We start from the raw sequence: 16,643 nt of genomic DNA on the forward strand, positions 1-16,643 counted from the left end.
TAGGCTCTATGGAAACAAAAATGAGGAGAGTGAAAAAGTTGGCTTAAAACTCAGCATTCAGAAAACTAAGATCATGGCATCCAGTCCCATCACTTCATGGCAAATAGATGGGGAAACAGTAACAGACTTTATTTTGGTCGGGGGGGGGGCTCCAAAATCACTGCAGATAGTGACTGCAGCCATGAAATTAAAAGACACTTGCTCCTTGGAAGAAAAGCTTTGACCAGCTTAGACAGCATATTAAAAAGCAGAGGCATTACATTACAAAGGTCCATCTAGTCAAAGCTGTGGTTTTTCCAGTAGTCATGTGTGGATGTGAGAGTTGGACTATAAGGAAAGCTAAGCGCCAAAGAATTGATGCTTTTGAACTGAGGTGTTGGAGAAGACTCTTGAGAGTCCCTTGGACTGCAAGGAGATCCAATCAGTCCATCCTAAAGGAGATCAGTCCTGAGTGTTCATTGGAAGGACTGATGCGGAAGCTGAAACTCCAATACTTTGGCCACCTGACATGAAGAACTGTCTCATTTGAAAAGACCCTGATGCTGGGAAAGATGGAAGGCGGGAAGAGAAGGGGGTGACAGAGGATGAGATGGTTGGCTGTCATCACCAACTCAATGGACATGAGTTTGAGTAGGCTCCAGGAGTTGGTGATGGACAGGGAAGCCTGGCGTGCTGCAGTCCATGGGTTGCAGAGTGGGACATGACTGAGTGACTGAACTGAACTGAACTGAACAATCCCAGTGAGATCACAGATTGGTCAAAACGGATCATGAAAACAAAACCAAGCCATGAGACAAGTGTTATAAGAAAGAAAAGATGGCATCAAGATTGGTGGCAGGGTTTGCAAAATGGATCACTGGAGTTTAGAATTTAAACTGTGGCCATAAACCAGACTGATGCTAAGGGCTTGAAGGTGATTGAACTGAAGATCATGACCTAATGTCTACAATATTCAACTAAACACAGAGAAAACAACTTAGGTAGTAAAAGAAGACTTCAGATATATAATGCTCGGGTTTAGGCACTGCTTTTCAAGTTTCCTTGCCTGTAGTTGAATGTTGTTAAAACTGCGTGACTAGCAATAGGCTACTTGTTTTACATTAAAACTGAACCCCTGAGCTTCCTTGCACATATCCTTAATTAATTAATTTCTTCTTTCATTAAGCAATAGATCATAGATGAGGACCTCAGGATAAGTATAGAGTGAGGCTTCTGGATGAATTATAAAGTATCAACTTAGGATACCCAGTTATTGGGTCTGTGTCCTGCAACTGCCTTACTGTCCCCTCCCACCAACATATATGACCTCTAATGACAACCATGTCTCTGCTGGACTCAGGATCGCCCCCCAAGGAAAGTCTGACTTCTAAGGAAAAGCCCCGTAATATTTTCACATGGATTAAAAGTAGGTGAAAATTAACTTCAGGGGTAATGTTGAAGGGTAAAAATTGATGTGTGTGAAATTGGAGTGGGTTGTAAAAGCAAGCATGTTATCTGCCATTGCCTCGACAAGGCTAAGAGTTCCTGGCGCGGAGAAAGACCTACACAAATATTCTAGGAGCAAAGATGACAAATGATAACAGGCTAGATTGGGTTAAAAGACATGTCCTTTTTGATTACCTGTGTTTTACCTGGAACTGTAAGAGGTAAACTTGAAGAGAGTTTTGTATGGATCATTTCATTTGATATTGTCTATTTTGCACAGATGTGGAATCAGTTTGCAAAGAAGTTAAAAACTTTCCAAGGGCTTTCCTCAGAACCACATAGCTAGTGGCTACCAGACCAAGAATTCAAATTCAGGTTTTAATTGATATTTTTTTCCTGATATTTTCATTATACCATGGTAATGCCACACCACTTGCATGGGTCCTGCAGATAAAATGCCTTTGCTTGAGCACCATTTTTTGTCTAGTATTAATGCATGATTATTGAAAGAGAATGCATGAGGGAATGGATATTAGCATATGAGAAGGGAAGAAAGTATCATTCTAGATAAAGATGGCAAGTAACTAGTTCTCTATATAGTTCACCAGAAATGAGATGCCTCCCCACTCTGATGCTAAGCTCTTTAGGGGTAATACTGCATTTGCCACATCCCCCATGTCTCTATAGGAAGAACTTAGCAAAGAGCAGATGACGATTGATTGTCCATTAGTGAAAGACATGCTGTTTAAATTGTTGTTCTCAAATATCTTTAGTTCTTAATGGAAATCTTAAGAAACCCAAGGTCTTTTGGAGGCATATTGAATATAACAATACTGGGGGTTAGAGAAGAGACACAGTTGGAATCTGGATTCACCTTTTGCACCTCTTTTCTAGTTAGTCATGACCTTACCTTTGCTTTTGAGTTTTCCTGAAGCATTTATGTATTTTACAGAAGAGTCCTTTGAGTCATTCCTTTATTGCATGGGTGTTAGTTGTTGATGGTAGAAGCCCTAGTCAGGGGTGATCTTCAAAATATTTATCAATTCTTTATTGATATTTACCAATATTAATAATTAATATGAATGAATTAATATTATCGATTAGTTAATGTTAATAAAATTATTATTAATAAATTAATAAAATCAATTTTAATAAAATATTAATAAATTGGATCCAGTTGGAACAGATCACAGCTATGTACATCCAATACTACTGGACCAGGTTACCTACCACATATCAGCTTTTCCTGAACTTATATTCAAATCAGGGTTCCCCTCATCTGTGAAGATTAATCACAGTGTAGTGAGGCAGACACACACACACACACACACATGCTCAGCAGCCTAAACACATGCCTGAATTTTGTCCTTTAAATAAAGCAATCACTTCCAAAGGATAATCCAGTTATCTAATGTGCTATCTTTGCCCAAACACTTTAAAAATTCCTCTTGGCATTGCCTTCAGGGTCAGTTCATGAACCACAAAAATAAAAAACAATTTTTGTCTTTTTTTATAGTCACATCTCATTTTTGACAAATTTATAATACCTAGCTTCATCACCCTTATCAGAAATGGCTCTAAACCACTTCTGGCCATTTCCAAAAATCAACCTAGCTTTCAAAAGGCAAATATTTGTCCCAGTTATGTCCTAGTATGCAAAGAAGTGTGATATAAGCTATGGAAGAAACCCAAGAAGAAAGTACATAATATTTTCATGGCAAATTTGGTTGCTTTTTTAGAAAATACATATAGCAAAAATCCCATAAGAAAAGGTACAGTCTATCATTGCTCCGCTTGAGTTGAGATGCTTCACCCACATTCCCATCCACTGGAAACAGTCTGCCCATAGCCCCTGTTACTCAGGCTACTGTGTTTTGAACCATGTGACTGGACTATCCAAACTCCACTCTTCATTTACAGATCACTGGACCAGCAGTATATGCCTGATTCAAGATAACCAGTCTGCAAGCTGGCCAATATGTGTGGTCTGGATCAAAAAGACAAGCTGGGCTAACCAGAATCTCAATTTTGAGAAATGAATTAGGAAAGATAAAAAAATGAATTTTAAGCACTATGGGTACTGAAATTTGAAAGTTATAAGATGATGGGAGTAAGCAGGAGTGAACAGACCAAGGTTATCATTGTCAATTATAAATCAAAGACATAAAGGAATGGAATGGGAATATGATAAGCAAGAGAAACAAGGAAAACGGACACAGAACACTTGAGTAGATGGCCGAAGAGAAGCATGTATGCTTTAGAGGATGACAGAGAACGCTCCTAGATTGTCTTCCCATCATTGGTTCTCTCCTTAGCAACCCTGATTTTCATTTGGGCAACTATGTGATTCTGAGCATATAACTCTACCCATACTACCAGACTGAAACAGTGACCAGGCTAAGCCAACAGGGGTATATTTCAATGGTTATGGTGATCGGCTTAGGAGTAGGACGGTGGTCCAAGCAATTATGGTGCATATTAGGACTTTTGTTTTGAATGGTAGAGAAGATTCTCTCTCTTTTTATCTAGAATAAGAAAAGTGTATTTGTGAGAGCAATTGGTAACCATTTTGAAATAGTTCATCAACCTTAAAATAGAGATGACATGATGGAATGAACAGCAAAGACACAGAATAAAAAGACACAGGATTTTCAGTGGTGTTATGGAAATTTTAGATTAAGCCTCATTTGAAGTTATAGAATGCAAAGCTCCAAAGAATAGCAAGAAGAGATAAGAAAGCCTTCCTCAGAGATCAATACAAAGAAATAGAGGAAAACAACAGAATGGGAAAGTCTAGAGATCTCTTCCAGAAAATTAGAGATACCAAGGGAATATTTCATGCACAGATGGGCTCAAAAAAGGACAGAAATGGTATGGACCTAACAGAAGCAGAAGATATTAAGAAGAGGTGGCAAGAATACACAGAAGAACTGTACAAAAAAGAGCTTCATGACCCAGATAATCACGTTGGTGTGATCACTCACCTAGAGCCAGACATGCTGGAATGTGAAGTCAAGTGGGCCTTAGAAAGCATCACTATGAACAAAGCTAGTGGAGGTGATGGCATTCCAGTAGAGCTATTTCAAATCCTGAAAGATGATGCTATAAAAGTGCTGCACTCAATATGTCAGCAAATTTGGAAAACTCAGTAGTGGCCACAGGACTGGGAAAGGTCAGTTTTCATTCCAATCCCAAAGAAAGGCAATACCAAAGAATTCTCAAACTACCGCACAGTTGCACTCATCTCACACGCTCGTAAAGTAATGCTCAAAATTCTCCAAGCCAGGCTTCAGCAGTACATGAACCATGAACTTCCAGATGTTCAAGCTGGTTTTAGAAAAGGGAGAGGAACCAGAGATCAAATTGCAACAACTGCTGGATCATCAAAAAAGCAAGAGTTACAGAAAGACATCTATTTCTGCTTTACTGACTATGCCAAAGCCTCTGACTGTGTGGACCACAATAAACTGTGGAAAATTCTGAAAGAGACGGGAATACCAGACCACCTGATCTGACTCTTGAGAAACCTGTATGCAGGTCAGGAAGCAACAGTTAGAACTGGACATGGAACAACAGACTGGTTCCAAACAGGAAAAGGAGTATGTCAAGGCTGTATATTGTCACCCTGCTTACTTAACTTATATGCGGAGTACATCAGGCTAAACGCTGGGCTGGAGGAAGCACAAGCTGGAATCAAGATTGCCAGGAGAAATATCAATAACCTCAGATATGCAGATGACACCACCCTTATGGCAGAAAGTGAAAAGGAACTAGAATGCCTCTTGATGAAAGTGAAAGAGGAGAGTGAAAAAGTTGGCTTAAAGCTCAACATTCAGAAAACGAAGATCATGGCATCTGGTCCCATCACTTCATGGCAGATAGATGAGGAAACAGTGGAAACAGTGTCAGATTGTTTTGGGGGGATCCAAAATCACTGCAGATGGTGACTGCAGCCATGAAATTAAAAGATGCTTACTCCTTGGAAGAAAAGTTATGACCAACCTAGATAGCATAGTGAAAAGCAGAGACATTACTTTGCCGACTAAGGTCTGTCTAGTCAAGGCTATGGTTTTTCCAGTGGTCATGTATGGATTTGAGAGTTGGACTGTGAAGAAAGCTGAACACTGAAGAACTGATGCTTTTGAACTGTGGTGTTGGAGAAGACTCTTAGAGTCCCTTGGACTGCAAGGAGATCCAACTAGTCCATTCTGAAGGAGATCAGTCCTGGGTGTTCTTTGGACGGAATGATGCTAAAGCTGAAACTCCAGTACTTTGGCCACCTCATGTGAAGAGTCGACTCATTGGAAAAGACTCTGATGCTGGGAGGGATTGGGGGCAGGAGGAGAAGGGACAGAGGATGAGATGGCTGGATGGCACCACGACTCGATGGACATGAGTCTGAGTGAACTCCGGGTGTTGGTGATGGACAGGGAGGCCTGGCGTGCTGTGGTTCATGGGGTCGCAAAGTGTTGGACACAACTGAGCTGCTGAACTGAACTGAACTCAAGTTATAGATCTATCCTTTGTTGATTTTTTTTAACTTAAACTACTCAGTCCTTTTTATTGTTTAAGCCAGTTTAATTGGCTTTTTCTTATTTGCAAAAAAAAAAAAGGTTGACACAAAGAAAAGACAAAAACCTGTCTCCAGAAATTCTTCTATTACTAAAACTTCAGTTTAAATGCTACTGTATATTTATCCTCCAGAATAAATCCTTTTTTAAAAGCTAATATAAGTTTTTTTTTAACCCCCGGAAGCAATTTAGATGAATATTGTGATTGATAAACAATTATAAAAGATTACTTTCTGTTTCTGGATGGGTTCTATTCTGATATCAGGCATCTTACATTTCTCACTTTAATCCAGAATCCAACAATCTGAGGGGCTTTCCTTGTAGCTCAGTGGTAAAGAATCCACTTGCCAATGCAGAAGATACGTGTTTGACCCCTGAGTCAAGAAGATGGCCTGGAGAAGGAAATGGCAACCTGCTCCAGTATTCTTATCAGGAAAATTCCATGGTCAGAGGAGCCTGGAAGGCTGCAATCCATGAGGTCTCAAAGAGTGGGGCATGACTTAGCAACCGAGCATGCACTCACTCAGGTAAGGGTGAGATCACAAGTACATACAGAAGAGCCTGGTGGGATTGCAAGAGTCAGACACAACTAAACAACAACAAGAGCACTTATTTAAAAAATTACTCAATCCAGAGAGTATCCATAAGGTCAAAAATGAAATTCACTCTCTAAGGCTTCTTCAGGATTCATTGTAAATTTGTATTCTTCTAGATCCTTTGTCAATACACACACATATAAAATTTAAAATGACAATGGAAAGAGACTGTGCTTGTTACTTTCTTCAGCTTGTTCTTTTTTTTTTCCTCTCAGCAGTATATTATAGGCATCTTGCCACATAATTCTCATTCGTTTTCATGGCTGCATTCTATTCTGTCTCAGTGCCATATTTATTTAACTTTTCTCCTACTGATGAATATTTGGGTTGTCTCCAATTTTTTGGAGTACAAATAATACTACAATGAGCATACTTTTACACATTTTCTTATATATTTATACAAATACTTTTGGCAGAATAATTTTTAGAGGTAGCATTGTCACAAAACCAGTGAAAGCCTAGTATAAATTACTATATTAAAATTTTTTAGTATACCTGTAACATACAATATTGTACAGCAACTCTACTTTAATAAAAAAAAATCACAAATTAAAAAAATTTTGATGTATCTGTCCTCCAAAAACATTATACACACTCTCACCAATGGCATGTGAGAATGTCCCCTTTGCCACACTCTCATCAATATCAATATCATCAATGTATTCATTTACTCATCACCATTAGATTTCAATATTAAGCTGTAAAAATAAGAGAAACATCTTGATGTATAGACAGAATGTCATAGAAAATATGAAAATATTATATTTTTTTCATGGAGTAGGAGATGTGTATGGAGAAGGAAAGGCAACCCACTCCAGTATTCTTGCCTGGAGAGTTCCATGGACAGAGGAGCCTGGCAGGCTACAGTCCATGGCGCCGTAGAGTCAGACATGACTGGGTGACTAACACAAACAAGCAGGAGATATGTAATGGTTTTCTAGGGATTTGGGGGAAAACGTCAGAAACATTAATAAAAAGTCAGTTCCAGATACTCAGGGATGCCGTAATAAAAATTAGATAAATAATGTTAAAATAAGGTCTAGCTTTATAACAGACACTTGTCATTTCCTCTATAGATTAGTGAAGCCCTGGGACCTACTACTAATCTAAAACTAAAAGGTATTTATTTTAAATTCTACTTCCTTCTCTTGAAAAGTTGGTGTGTGTGTTGGGGGGCAGGGATGTGGTATTGGGGCAGGGGTGGTGGTTCCAATAGAAAAAACAATTTTTTTTTTGCTTGTAAGATAATTCTTTCATAAGTATTCTATTTAATGTAAAAAAAATCAGTAATAGCAAATGAGGCAAATATTTATTGAAAGCATTTTAGAAGCACCAAGTACTATGACAGGTGTTCCACACTTGGGAGCATCTTGCAGTTCACCAATTCTCAAGGCAACACTGAGGATAAAAAGGATATCAAAAAGATATTATTTTGCCTCTAAGCAAGGATTTATACTGATTATTTAACTCCAGAGCCTTCAGTTTGCAAATTAAATGACTAATTGTGAATAGATTCACCCTTGAAACCTTTGTAGAGTTTCTTCCCCACCCCCAGCTCCCAACAACTGGGGAATCCTGGTATTTGGTAGAGGGGGCGATTGGGAGGCAGAGGCTTATCTAATGCTGTAATTTGATAAAGTAGCCAGAAGCTACAGTGCTAACGTACCAGTACCTACCCAGCCTGTCTTTCTTAATCATCTCCTCCTGTTAAAAGATTTGAAGCCAATCTTTGTGTCTTAAGAATACAATATGTCAGAACATCACCAATTTACTTGTCTTCCTTGATGCCCTGGCCTGAAAGACCTGAATCCCATCAAAATTGGCTGTTTATTGGAGACACCTGGGTGGTTCTATGTCCCATAAACAAAGGAAAACAAATGAACTAAAGTTTAGAAACCAGAAAAAAAGCACTGAACTAGAAACTACAGAACCCAACTATGGTATAAAAATCTTAGTGGGAAAACCACCCTGGCATATCTCTACTCATTTTTGACTCCAAAGACTCATGTTATCTCTTTTCTTATTCAGTGAATACAACATTATGCAGAATATAACTTGCTGAAGTTCTTAGCCAGTATGGTATAAGCCTGACTCATATATGCTGGTGGCAACTCTTGAGATTTCGGTAGAATGCAGCTGTCTTAAACAGAAGTCAAAAATAAATCTCCTAAATATTGATACTTTCAGTGACCCTCATTATCTTATATTTCACATGTAATTCATTTTACAGAGGTGCTAACCAAACATCTAAACTCTCTTTTTCATGTTTAAGTGTAACTTTATGCAGATAAGAGTAAATAAAAATAGTCTTAAAACTCTAGTCATATTAGTTACATTCTTTTTTCTCAAAAAAGCTGAGTATCAAAAGGACTGTCCTATTTTTATTTGAATCCTAAGTGTGGTTTCATCTTTCCCCCTTTATAAAAGTATAGAAAAATATCCAATGGAGGATATGATGAAACAATTAAAATTAGAATGAGACAATCCTGGTTAGGCAATGTGGAAGGAAATAAAAGAAAGGGCTCGCATGATAAACTTGTTTTTGGGGTCCCATATCCTGGGCTTCCCTGAAGGCTCAGTGATAAAGAATCTGCCTGCCAATGCAGGAGACACGGATTCCAGTCCCTGGGTCAGGAAGATCCCCTGGAGAAGGGAATGGCAACCCACTCCAGTGTTCTTGCCTAGGAAATCCTGTGGATGGAGGAGTCTAGCAGGCTACAGTCCATGGGGCTGCAAAAGAGTAGGATACGACTTAGTGACTAAACAACAATCTTATCTGATGACAGAGGGTAAGAATGGTATTGAAACAACAGCATACACTACCAGTGGGGGAAAATTCTGGCTAGTCCTCTCCCCTGCCCCCATTCTCTATCCCACTTACATTCCTTACTCAATTTACCCAATCCTCTACACACAGCCAGACTTCAATGAGGAGAACCCGTCACAGTAAAATAAACCTAGAGTTGAGGGCAACATAAGAGAAGAAAGGGAGATGTGTCATACAGAAAAACATGGTTTAGATGAAAGACTATTTGAACCAGTGTAATAGCTGTGGAGAAAGACGAATGAAAACATGTTCCTTTATTCTATTAAATGAGTCCAGAAATGTGGAGATCGTTGTTTATGTGCTAAACATCATCATGCAGAATACTTAAGAGTGTTTATTTCCTAGATAACCTAGCCTCTTTTTGCGGTACATATGACAAGGCAGTGAAATCTTGAAATAGGTGAAATTTGAACCCTTCAATAAAAATGAGTAAAATCAAAGTCAACAGAATTATTGCTATGATAAAATGCAACTCTTTTTGTTATTTAGGCATTTTAATGATACTTTCATACTACAGTCTTCAAAATACTAGTAGACTTTCCTCACTAATCATTTAGCCATTTGAGAATTATTTTTTAAGTTTTTTTTCTAAGCAACATTTTGAAGGTACTAGAATTTGAATTCAATGTGGATTTTGGGTTTTATTTGTTGTGGAAAAGCAAACAAAAAATGTGTAGATTTGTTTTGAAACTACATCCAAATTTTGAAGAATTCCCAAATTATCTGAACTTTGAAGGCATGGAAATATAACAGAATCCAACTTTCTTGCAAGGTTTTCCACATTTTCTGTTTGGAGTGATGGTTTGGGGGACAGGAGAGGAGGGTAGATTTCTTGTTTGGTGTCTGAGCTCAAAGAACTGTGCGTTAATAGTCTGCTTTCTGTCTTTAGTGAAAACAAGGTCTGTATTGTTCCAGTTTGTAAACTATTATGTTTATGCAACCTGTTTGTTTTTCAGAATTGTTGACAGTGAGATCTGGGGAGAGGCATGTGTATCAGGATCTAGTGGGTGTGATTTGTATTTCTGTCCACTGAATCACACCTTACCCAGAACCTCCAAAACTTGACACCAGCCCCCCATAACTGATGTCACTGGGCTTAGAGCAGCCTCTTTTTTTGCTTTGTTTCCTCCAATGAAGCCATTTAGAACAAATTTTACTCTCCCAAACTTGCCCTCTCCTAGAAAATAAATAATAAAACACATCCAAGGCAAGGGAGGAGGGGGAGGGGAGGAGAGTAAATGAAACATTCAATGTAGAGTTTTATTGAAAGATCCTTGTGGTATTTTGCTTTTGAAATGTGTTTAGCACAGACTTTAAGGATTGGCAATTTGTTTAAAGAAATGGGTAAAATATTTAAAACCACCACTTTATTTAAACTATTGTGCCTCCTTCAGTAAACATTCAGTACATGATTGAACCCTGTATGAACTTGTGCTTTTGCTGGTTAAATAGAATCTAAGCTTAAAATGAAAGGAGGCTGCTATTGAAAAGGGGACAAAAAACTTACATGTGCGTTTTTTTTTTTTTTGCCCACACACAAGCACTCACCCCCAAAAAATATCACGTGAGTGAGATCCTTTATTAAAATACCCCTAGTTTTTTTTCCCCCCCTTGGCCTCAAAGTGCGAAACTGAAAGCAAGCTGTTAACAGAAATGAGTAATTATTGAAGCTCTAACAGGCAGCTTTCATTGAAGTTGATTACAGCAGCCATATAATCACTTTTAGGATGCTGTAATCACAGTAGCAGGGAATGCTTCACTTGGTTCTTATTGTTTTCGCTCAGGGTGGAGGTAGGGGGCCTGCAAGAAGGCCGTTTTACCACCTCGGTACAATTTCTGCTGCAAAAGAAATCTACACAGCCCTGAATGGAGTCGAGAATCATTTATTCTTTCTTTATTAGCATTTTCTCCTCCCTCACACAGGACTGTTGGAGTCAGGAAATTGCTGTTATTCAATATGCAAGCCAGAGGTTGTAATGACCGCTTGGAAGGGTATGACCAACAATTACAGCCCTTAATGAATAGGGGTAATCTAGTTGAGACTAAACACTAGTAGCAACTCTGGGCTGTCTCTGGTTAAATTAAAAGAACAGCAATGCAAAGGAAGTTAACAAGAATTAATTAGTTAGATCGAACCGAAAACCTACTCATTAGAGATGTTATAGGCAAAGTAAAAGCCTATCTTCAGTGCAATTAGGTAGACAAATGAATTGTACAGCTGACTGGCTCACACCTGCTAACAGCTAAGGGCTATAGAGCTGTGTATGGGATCCACTTTTTCCAGTTCATGCATACTTGCATAGTTTAATGGATCTTACATTCTCGAATTAGCCTCCATTCCTGCAGATCTTTACTTGGATGTTTGATCTAAATATGGGCAGTTTCACTGCAGCAGGGATTTAACAAGCGCTGACTGAGGAGGGCAAAGGATGTGTTTGGAACCTCCCAGAAAAGGGTTGTCTTGCTTAAAAACAGTCCCACACAGGTTCTCCTGACCACTTATCAAAGAAAGGAAGTGCATCCTAAAGGGTGTCAATCTCTAGATAGGCCTGTTAGCTAATTGTTCCATCTTAAATCATGAAAAGAAAGTCTGTGGTGCCTGTAGGCTAGAAGCAAATAAATATTAAAAATAGGAAAGTAACTCAAGAAAGATTTATAAAGCAGTTGTCATTTTTAATGATGCAGAGGGTTTGGAGTTATGCATGGTTGGAGGGAAACACCAGAGCAAAGATGTCTGCTTTGCTTTTGGGGTAGGGGGTGCACAACAGATAAAAGAAAGGAGAAACCCTAGAAATCTCAAGCTGAGCCCTTTCTGGGAGTCGTTATCATAATTATGCACTCTGGTATTTTTTCCAGATGTTTCTCTGGTCTTTTTCTACCTATTGCCTTTTGGCTTCCTTGCTTTCCTGTATGAAGTTCCTGAAAGCTTTCACTGCCTGATATATTTGTTCCTGCACTCGAGTTCAGGATGGACATTTAGTTAAAGTAGGAGGAGTAGGCAAAGGAATTCTGAAAGCGGATTCATCTGCTTGTATTTATGAGTCGGATGACAGGCTGGGGTAACTCGGTTCATCTTGGAATGGTGTTGTAGAACAGGGATCAGGAGTCAGAAGTTTATTTTCTAGTACTGCCCTAGTGTCTCAGGATGAACTTGAAATAACCTCTTTGTGGCCCATATTTTTGCCTTTTTAATAAGGGTGATCACCAAGGTTTCCAAAATTTATGGATCAGTCACACAGGGGAAATTCTACTAGTCCCCCTCTCACTACCTCAGAATCACCTTTGCACTACCAGACCACACTGCTCTTCACCGTGGCACCATGACATTCACCTGGCACCAGTCTCCCTTTCTGTTTCCTTTCTTCTCAGTAGAGCCAGAGAACAGACCAGTCCAGTTGGAGTCCAGAACTTCTCCTCAGCTTCACTGTTCTCTCTCTTTTATTCCCTGCCAGGATTCCCCCTACTGATGTGACAGAGGAAAGGGCATCTCAACAAGCTCTTAGGAGACAAGTGTCTAGTAATTGCTGGAAATCCCAGTGGTGGCTTCTAATCACCTTCTGATTAGGGTGGGTCCAGTCCCTGGTGGCTGAGACGGTAAAGCGTCTGCCTACAATGCGGGAGACCCGGGTTCAATCCCTCGGTCAGGAAGATCTCCTGCAGAAGGAAATGGCAACCCACTCCAGTATTCTTGCCTGGAAAATCCCATGGATGGAGGAGCCTGGTAGGCTACAGTCCGTGGGGTCGCAAAGAGTCGGACACGACTGAGCAACTTCACTTTCTTTCTTTCAGTTAAAGTCACTCCTTCCAGCCTCTAGAACATGTGAGCTGCAGCCTTCCCCTGCCATTATTTTGTGTTAATAGCAATCACAAAACCTAGTGTAACTCGAGTGCCTTCCCAAGCTGCCATAACCTCTAAAGCTCCCAAGTGAAAGCCATTGAGCAAAAGCTTCTTTGACATTTTAGCCACTTCTACTAATACACAATAAGCACACAAGTAATTACAGAATAGTTTAGTTTATTTAACACAGCTTCTCCTCACTCTCAGCCAAAGAAAGCCCTTATGCTGCTGCCCAAAATGACCAAGGCAACGACGTGGGGGAAAGGCTACAGAAGGGCAGACAAAAGAAATGCCCTCTTCAACTAAGAGCCAAGAGAACAAACCATGAACATTCTTAGAGGGTCAGAGTACAAAGCCAGCTTGGACATTTTCCCAGCCTTGTGTGAGAGCCTGGAAGCCGGGGCAAGACAGTTGAGAGCTTTGGGGGTCTCGCCCCACAGGCAACTGAGAGGCCCGTGGGAGAATCCCCTGAGGACAGCAGTGACATTGTTAGGAGCCCCACCAATGACTCTTTGTCCCGTCATGTCGTTCCCCTTTCTTCCAGTGGTTGGACTACTGATGGCTTTCGCCTTTTCTATAGGGTCCATTCACGTCCTTATTTAGATCTTAAGTTAACCCTCTCATGAGCAATCCCTATCCCCCCAGAACAGTGCAGGAGAAAACTCTGGTCCAGTTGTTGGGTCTGACAATAAATTCCATTTCCAAGTCTATCAGGCCACTCACATTTCTTTCTACCTAGATAGTGGTACTCTTGCTTCTGTTTTACTGATGGAACTTGTTTTCGTTTCTTAGGGCTGCAGTAAGAACAAGTTCTGGAGGTTACAAAGTCCAGAGGCTCTAGTGAAGACTCCTCCCTTTCTTCTTTCAGCTTCTATTGGCTCCAGCATTACTTGGCTTCTGGCTACATGGCTGTACTCTCTACTTTCACTTTCATATGGCATTCTTCTATGTTTCTGCATGTCTCAAATCTCCCTCTCCCTCCTCTCATAAAGACACCGGCCATTGGATTAAGGGCTCATGCTAAGTCCAGAACAATCTCATTTTGAGAATTTAATCTTAATTATGGGCTTCCCAGGTGGTGCTAGTGGTAAAGAACCTGCCTACCAATGCAGGAGACTTAAGACATCTGGGTTCGATCCCTGGGTCGGGAAGATCCCCTGGAGGAGGGCATGGCAACCCACTCCAAGATTCTTGCCTGAAGAATCCCATGGACAGAGGAACTGGTCAGCTATAGTCACAAAGAGTTGAACACAACTGAAGTGACTTAGCAGGTATGCACACACCTTAATTATATCTACATTTGGATGCTTATTCCAAATAAGGTCACTTCCTGAGGTTCCAGGGAGGGCCCCAATTCAACCCACTACAGGACTATCATCAATGATGTTGGTTCTTTAATCTAAAACTTTACTTCATAAAGTGTATTTGGTGGAGAACCAGCCCTTTGAGATTCTTTGGAAAACAACAACAACAACAACAACAACAAAACAAAAACAAAACAAGGAGGTAGGATGTTCTGTGGTCAAGTAAGTTCAGAAAAGCTGCATTCCCTCTGGAAGGGTCACAAATCACAGTGGCTCATTAAATGTGTGAAAAGTCTTGCAGTTAGGAAGGTGTTTATCTTTGTCAAAGTCATTGTTTCCCCAAACTTAACTGACCAAAAAGAGCTTCTCCTTTTTTTTTTTTCAAATAGCACGTTATTAACAGTCTATGGAACGCACTGAGAAATGCTGGACTCAATATTTCACTAAACAAACGTGAGCCACCAACCTCAAATCTCTATTATTTAGTCTTTTCTGAAGTTTTTCTTAGAATTCAACAGTAGTCCATGGGTAGCCCCTTCCATTTCTTTTGTTTACCAAGTTGTAACAAGCCCATTTATAGCACAACCCTCATATCACACGGATTTAGCTGGACTGTAGGACAGGTCTCCTGGAACAAAAAAAAAGACGTCATCAAAATATGATCTTTTAACATCTTTACAAGGAGTTAGTTTGGTCCAAGCCCAGCATTATGAAAGAAACTCATTTCATAATTTCCCATTTTTGTTGGTTCAAGGTTTCTTCCTTTTAGTGTTTAAGCTTTGTGATATCTGACACTCTTTTACTCAAAATAGCTTTGCATGTCAAGGGAGTAAAATTCTGATCCTGACTGTACCAATAAAAAACTAAAATTATGTGATTTATGCAAACCACCTAATTTTACAGTGAAGCCTCAATTCCTCAATCTGAAAAATGGGTTAATTTTAGTCTAATAACATCATGGAATTATTTTAAGGATTACATTTGAAAACAGATATGTAAACATTTTACCAGCTTTAGGAAAACCATCTTTTGTTGTTGTGTTAGTTTCTCAGTCATGTCTGACTCTGCAATTCCATGGACTGTAGTCTGCTAGGCTCCTTTGTCCATGGATTCTCCAGGCAAGAATACTGGACTGGGTTGCCATTTCCTTCTCCAGGGGATCTTCCCAACCCAGGGATCGAACATGGGTCTCCTGCATTGCTGGCAGATTCTACCCAGTCTGAGCCACTTTTTAAAAATTGTTATTACATAGCTTTTGAAAAGGAAAAATCTGTTATCTTTGGGGAATATCTGTTCTTTATGAAAGATTTAAGACAGAACCTATTAAAATAATAGTGCTCACATGTAAATCATACTTGAGCTAGTGATCCTATGCATAGTGCTTTAGAAACAGTAAAATCCTTAGTGTATCTTGAGAAGGAAAGAGGAAGGAAGGCAGGAAGGAAGTGAGATGAGAGGAGAGGAAGGGGGTCCAGCTAGGGCCAGCTTCTGGACAATCTGTGCAGTCATACAGGCCCTGTATCTAGAAGGGTTCCACATTGGTTCAACACTCTGCTCTCACCATCTTGAAATTCTTAATCATTTTTGAGCAAGGGGCCTTGCATTTTCACTTTGCACTAGGTCTTCCAAATCAGTAGCCTGTCCTAGGCCCACCCCTTCTCCCCTCATAACCCAGTGAGAAAGTTACTGAGATACCCCTCTCCAGGTGAAGTTAGAAAACACTCCAACTAAACTGATCCTACAATTTCATTTCTGCATGTAAAGCTCACCATTAAGGAACCTCATCCAGTTTGCCAAACACTAAAAACCAATCTTTGGAGCTGCTCCAAGGCCTGAGTCCCTTCATGTTTTAAGTTTATGCAGTTTGAGCAAACCCAGGCCACAAAGCCAGCTAGAACATTTTAAATTATGGGTGTGGCCCAAGTGTTATTTTTAAGTCATTAAATGAGTTCTTTCAAAGTTTGAACTCTCTCAAAGTTACTTCTGTGCCGAAAGTTCCTTAATGATCAGAAAATGGGAATTTGCAATAAAAATGTTGACACAAGCCCACTCATGGAACAGTTTCTCTGCTCTGAGCATAGC

Source organism: Oryx dammah, unplaced genomic scaffold, assembly GCF_014754425.2.
Source record: "Oryx dammah isolate SB20612 unplaced genomic scaffold, SCBI_Odam_1.1 HiC_scaffold_28, whole genome shotgun sequence".
Taxonomy (NCBI): Eukaryota; Metazoa; Chordata; class Mammalia; order Artiodactyla; family Bovidae; genus Oryx; species Oryx dammah.